The sequence below is a fragment of the Crinia signifera genome, chromosome 5 (genome assembly GCF_055691185.1).
Source record: "Crinia signifera chromosome 5, ASM5569118v1, whole genome shotgun sequence".
NCBI classification, from domain to species: domain Eukaryota; kingdom Metazoa; phylum Chordata; class Amphibia; order Anura; family Myobatrachidae; genus Crinia; species Crinia signifera.
The window spans coordinates 303,363,546-303,369,545 of NC_139221.1; the positions used below are offsets into that span (position 1 = coordinate 303,363,546).

General features: G+C 47.4%; 1 long non-coding RNA gene across 1 annotated transcript in view; it reads left to right on the forward strand.

Moving 5' to 3' along the window:
* LOC146079743 (uncharacterized) overlaps positions 1-5,499 on the forward strand; it is a 50,847-nt gene extending 45,348 nt beyond the window's left edge. The window contains exon 3 of the long non-coding RNA XR_014474724.1: positions 5,326-5,499. This is a non-coding gene — a long non-coding RNA (uncharacterized LOC146079743). The remainder of the gene's footprint in view (positions 1-5,325) is intronic.
* Positions 5,500-6,000: the final 501 nt, after the last annotated feature.

A 6,000-nucleotide genomic window follows, 5' to 3' on the forward strand; every position in this document is an offset into this window, starting at 1 on the left:
CAAAGTTTATTGAGAATCATACCTTGTACGAATGATTGCCCCTTTAGAAAAGAGTCTGAGTTCAGCCGGCATCCCGCACAGCTGCGGAACTCAGGCAGCATTGCATCCAGCTCTTGGTTTCACTAACTGGGCTGAGTGCTCTTAGCCAAAAATGCAAGAAAAACTGAAAATGCGGTAAAAACCCGTTAACAGGGTTTATACCGCATTTTCATATAATCTAAAGGTCCTCCATCGGGGCAGCGCTGCGGAGGGTGTATAGAACCCTATGGGCTTCTAACGCGAACCACCACCACCCCAAACGGACCCCCGCCACCCGGCATGGACCCCCAATGACACCCCCCCCCCCCTCACCTGTGTCCGGGCAGCACAGCGATGTGACCTCCTCCTCCCTGCACTGTAAATCCTCTTCCGGGTGCAGGGAGGAGGAGAGCCCACCCGCCCGCAGCAGCAGCGCATAAGCCGGGTAAGGGAAGGGGGGAGCCGCCGGGACCCGCTGCACATTGCTGGCTCACCGCAAAGGTCAGTTTTTAACGCAAGAGCTGTCCTTTGCAATAATTATCGCATATGTTAGAGCATATGCGATAATTATGTCAGTGGTAGCTGGCGGTGTGCGGGGGGCGCGGATGTTAGAGAATCCCGCCCAATATGCTTTAAGGCCTATTGGGATTATATACAATTTAACGCAAAGTTCCAAATGATTTTCAAATTTTGAGTTCAGCGCTGTGATATATCTCTGATGTTTCGGATATAATATTGCTTTTTTGGGATAGCACAGAGTTGAGCTACCATTCGGAGGTCTAACAGGAGCTGGACTTTCTTTGAACACTCAATATAATTTGCCCATAAAAAATTATTTAGTTTCATATAAAATATTTTGAATTATAGACATTAAATTATTACATCACCTGGTGTCGCAAGCTGTGAGAAGTATATCCCAATGGGTTCTATGGCTAATTCGTCCTGTTACAGTATAATAGTAACAGCCAGTACCTCAGTAACAGGGGATGTGACGTGATCCAGACGTTCAGCCAAGGTAGACTGGACACATGCTTCAGTAAATATGGACTTGCCTGTGAAGGTAGGCATCAGGCATAGGTAACTGCTGTCACAAGCAGTTGGGCTCATTTTGGCAAGAACGGCCGGGAATTGACGAGCTCCCGGCCGCAGCTCACCTCTTCCCGGCCGCAGCTCACAGCCACGCCCCCTTCTCGTCCCGCCGCAGGTGAGACATTGAATCCTGCCTGCAAATTCTCGGTCGAGCACAGCGAGGACAGGATCACGGCTGTCGGGCCAGCTCGACAGCCATTACCCAACATTGAATACCCCCCATAGGGTTTGGAAGCTACAGTTACAGACTTTGCTTTGCTCTATGAAACGGTGGTAATTGTTCCCTAGCACGGTGCCAGCGATAAAAATTGTATCCATTGGGCCCTAAAAAATCGCGTCGATCGCATCGCATGCAACCAAATCGCATGCGATGCGATCGACGCGATCGACCTGATTTAACATTGGCCCCAATGTTAAATGCCCCCCAGACCCCAATTTTCATTGTATCCCCACCCTGATGGGTCAAACGCCCCCCCATTGTTAACGCCACCCCACGATGAACGCCAACCCAAAGCGTGGCGAGCGATGTGTATAGCAACTTTTTCATACCCCCACTATCCACATCGGCGTGGAGTTGATTTTATATATCCTAGCCTGAAGCGTGGCGAGCGCAGAGAACCCCCCGAGGGGACGCGCATTACTTCACAGGTATTACGCGTCCCCTCGCCATGCTTCGGGCTCGGTGGCTCGCTGCTATATAAAATCAACTCCACGCCGACGTGGATAGTGGGGGTAGGAAAAGGTCGGAGGACGCGTACCGCCGCCCCTCGCGGGCTCGCCACGCTTCGGGTTGGCGTTCATCATGGGGTGGCATTAACAATGGGGGGGGGGGGCATTTGACATACAAATTACTCATCAGGGTGGGTATAAAATAAAAAATCAGGTACATTGGGCCATTTAACATTGTTCCCTATGTAAAATCGGGTCCATCGCATCGGTCACATTGTATGCCATTATAGTGGCATAAAATGGACCCGATTTTACATAGGAATTTAACATTGAATACAATGCATTCAATGTTAAATCGCCTCGGTCGCGTTGGTCGCATCGCATACCTTAAGTTAAGGTATGCGTTGACCCACGACGCCGTGCTAGGAAACAAGTACCGAAATGTTTCATGTATGTGCTGTAACTCAATGTGAGAACAGTGAAGTTACCATGAGACCACTATTATTGTACCAGGGTCTGGTCTGCCTCAGACATGCCAAATGCACCTGGTGATTGATTACTCCCAGACTTCCCAACAAGAACGATCTGATACACTACAGATCTTCATGCCCAGGAGAGAACAAGGCCAATCAATGCCTGTTACTATTATCCATCGCATTATTTCTCACACTGATATGTGACGTTACTCAGCCAGAACTCTACTTGGACTTAGAACATCACCAGTCAAACCCCGGCGGGCAGCAGAGGAATCTTTTTTCAACTCATGTCAACATTTTGACTCTCGACCTTGCCTAACTTTTGTCAACATTCCAACCCTGGCGACCTTAGCCAAGTCGAACGATTTCAGGTGTCAACCTAAGGCCTGTCGACCTTCAATGGTTGACACAATATATGTCAACCTAAATTGGGTCGACACAATGACCCATACCAGCCAAATTCATCATGAACTTGAACAAATGAAGAAGAAAAATATCCTAAATCTTCAGTGTGTGCATAGAAATCTCCGGCGCGGTAATGTCTCATTTAAATGCAAGATAAGACAAGCGCGCTTAGTTAATTAAAAAACAAATGTCTTATCGCTCGTCACTTATCCCAAACTTCACCCAACTGGGAGAATACAGTCAATGACTTTTTGTTGTGCGGCGATTGTTTAAAAACAAATTAAATTATGACTTGCACATTATTATAACATTTCTATAACAAAGAAACGCACTTTTCATTAGTGTGAGATACTGGATTACAGACTGTTCTCTTTTCTCATACACAAGACTGTTCTGCAGGAGCGTTACAAAAGGGCCTAATTCAGACCTGATTGCACGGCTGGGGATCATCGATAGTACGCATGCGCAAGGCCACCCTGCGATAAAATCCTGCTACTTTTTTGATCGCTGGCTATTCGCGAGTTGATTGACAGAAAGCCGGCGTTTGTGGGTAGTAACTGTCCGTTTTCTGGGAGTGACGGGGAAATTGAAGATGTACTGTGCACAGGTGTTTTAGGGGAAGTCATGTGACACACTGTTAAAACTTAACAGCATTGGCAATCTTCCATGCATAGCATACTATTCAGATACTGAGTGTCGACAAGTAACTACTGCTCCCCCAATAGTGCAAGAGACACATATGCCCCCAATAGTGCCAGATACACATATGCTCCCATGGTGCCAGATATGCACAATAGTGCCAGGTGTAACCTCACAGTGCCAGAAACAGGTATGCCCCCACGGTGCCAGGTATGCCTCCATGGTGCAAGAACCACATATGCCCCCAATGTGCCAGAATTTCCCAGCTGCAGCACAACTCACCATTGTTGCTCCTCCAGCTGACGGGGAGCGGAGAGTCAGTGGGCGGTATTCAATGAGCCTGATTCGCCATGTTTTTATGGCGAATTTGTGCTGTTTGGCGAATTTTTGACTAAAACGGTAAATCACCCTATTCAATGACCAGATGGCAAATACATTTGAAGTTTTTTTTCGCCATGATTCACCGAGTAGCAATCGCTATCTTTTTATGGAGAAGTGGAATGTGAACTTTTAAAATAAAGTGTTTTGTTTTTTACATTTGGTGTAAAAAAATCAGGAATTTTATTCTGAGGAGGGGCATGCTATTTTTATTCATGTGCTGTAAGCACATGAATATATATTTAATTAAAAAAAAATTTTTTTTTTTTTTACACAGCAGCCAGCAGGGGGCGCCGGAGCCGAGCCGCTCATTAGATATTCATATATTCACTGCACCCGATCGTTACATTTGCACGATCGGGTGTAGTGAATATACCCGGTCCCCTGCTGGCACCCCCGGGAGTCAGCCTGTGCTGCCTGGCACCCGGGGAGCCCACCTCCCCCCCACATACGCTCTGGGGAAGGCAGAGAGACTTCCATCTCCCTGCCTGCCATCGTCCTCAGGCTCCCTGCGGCGTTTGCCACAGGAGCTCATATTCGCCGGTCAGGGGCAGCGAGCCCCTGACTCGTTGAATACCGGAGCCGGCGAGGCTCCGGAACGTGGCGAATGTGCAGCGAATCCTAAACAGGATTCGCTGCAACTCGCCGGTATTCACATTGAATACCGCCCAGTGTCTCCCTTCTGGTTGTCAGTCTGTCTCCTGCTCCTCCTCTGTAGCCGCTACCTCCACCGATTCCCTTCTGAGGTGAGGAGAGCACAGCATATCACGCGTCCTTCCTTCCCCTCACTTCTCTGTGACTGAAGGAAAGCGGTAGGCAATGGAGGGACGGGCGGGCGGCTGTAGAGTGGTCTAGCCACCCGGATCGAGCGACGGGTTGGCGGCCACTGGTCTATAGTATCGACTGTAGTAATCATTTAAATAATTTAAATAAGTGGTCAGGAAAAGGTTAAACATACCATAATAAATACAAAAAACATAATAGAACCAGTGCTGCACTTTCTAAGCACACATCCTCCCACCTCATGGTGAGGCTCCTGTCTCTTCTTCTCTGTAGATACTCTCTGGTCCAGTGCAATGACTGAGGACTCAGATCCACAAACACAGCAAACTTGGTAGAAGACGCTGCTACCACTGGGCATGTGCAGCAGCTCCACTCTGTTCCTTACACTGCATGATGTGGCGGCAGCTCTGGTAATAGTATTACAGTATATACCATTGCTATTGCCATCATTTCAGACACTTGACAAGAAGAGGGGGTTTCCGGGCAACCGGAAACCCCTCTGCATTTGCATATTAGGGGGTAAATGTAATAGGGTGCAGACCCCGCTACATGGGATCAATAATACCCCACAAAGAAACCAAATCATTTTATTTAAATCAACTCATCAGGGTTTCAATTCTGGAATGTCAGTGTTGTCATGCTCTCCCAGAACCGGTATTACACAAACGTTACGCTTTACCGTTACCCGCTGGTAATTCTTAAGTACTGTCAAAATGTTGACAATTCGCTACGCACAGCCAAAGTAATGTCCCTCAAAGGCGTAAGATGTTCACTGGTCTTTGTCCGCCATCTATCTCTCCTCTGTGATTTGTGTTAGGGTAAAGGGTAATAAGTAGAACACTTACACTTTTCCATGTCTCTTTCACAGAATAAAACAAATGATATCCCCAATAACACCGTTTTAGAGATGGCCCAGATGGCTGAGCAGAGCAGCTACGGACGGCACAGGAAACCTCTGTTTATTATGATATAAATGAGGTGCATTTATGGGGCCTCACATGTTGCAGAGTTGTATTTGGCACAAGACTGACATAAGAAAACTTGAAACGTCTCTGGTGTTAGAATGTCTGGTGTTGGAATGTGTCTGTGTGGGGCAGTGTTAATGTAGAATTCTTCTCAGGCAATAATTTGCTCCACTTACACTTAGAGGTGCACACGTGTTCCCTTTCATAATTGATAAGAGCATTGATGGGTCTTTAACTTAAAAGGCAATGGAGTTTTTAGGGCAATTATAGGCAGTATGAATGTACTGTAAGGCGGGTTACTGGTGATGAATGTAAGGCGGGTTACTGGTGATGAATGTAAGGTGGGTTACTGGTGATGAATGTAAGGCGGGTTACTGGTGATGAATGTAAGGCGGGTTACTGGTGATGAATGGGAGGCGGGTTACTGGTGATGAATGGGAGGCGGGTTACTGGTGATGAATGGGAGGCGGGTTACTGGTGATGAATGGGAGGCGGGTTACTGGTGATGAATGGGAGGCGGGTTACTGGTGATGAATGTAAGGTGGGTTACTGGTGATGAATGTAAGGCGGGTTACTGG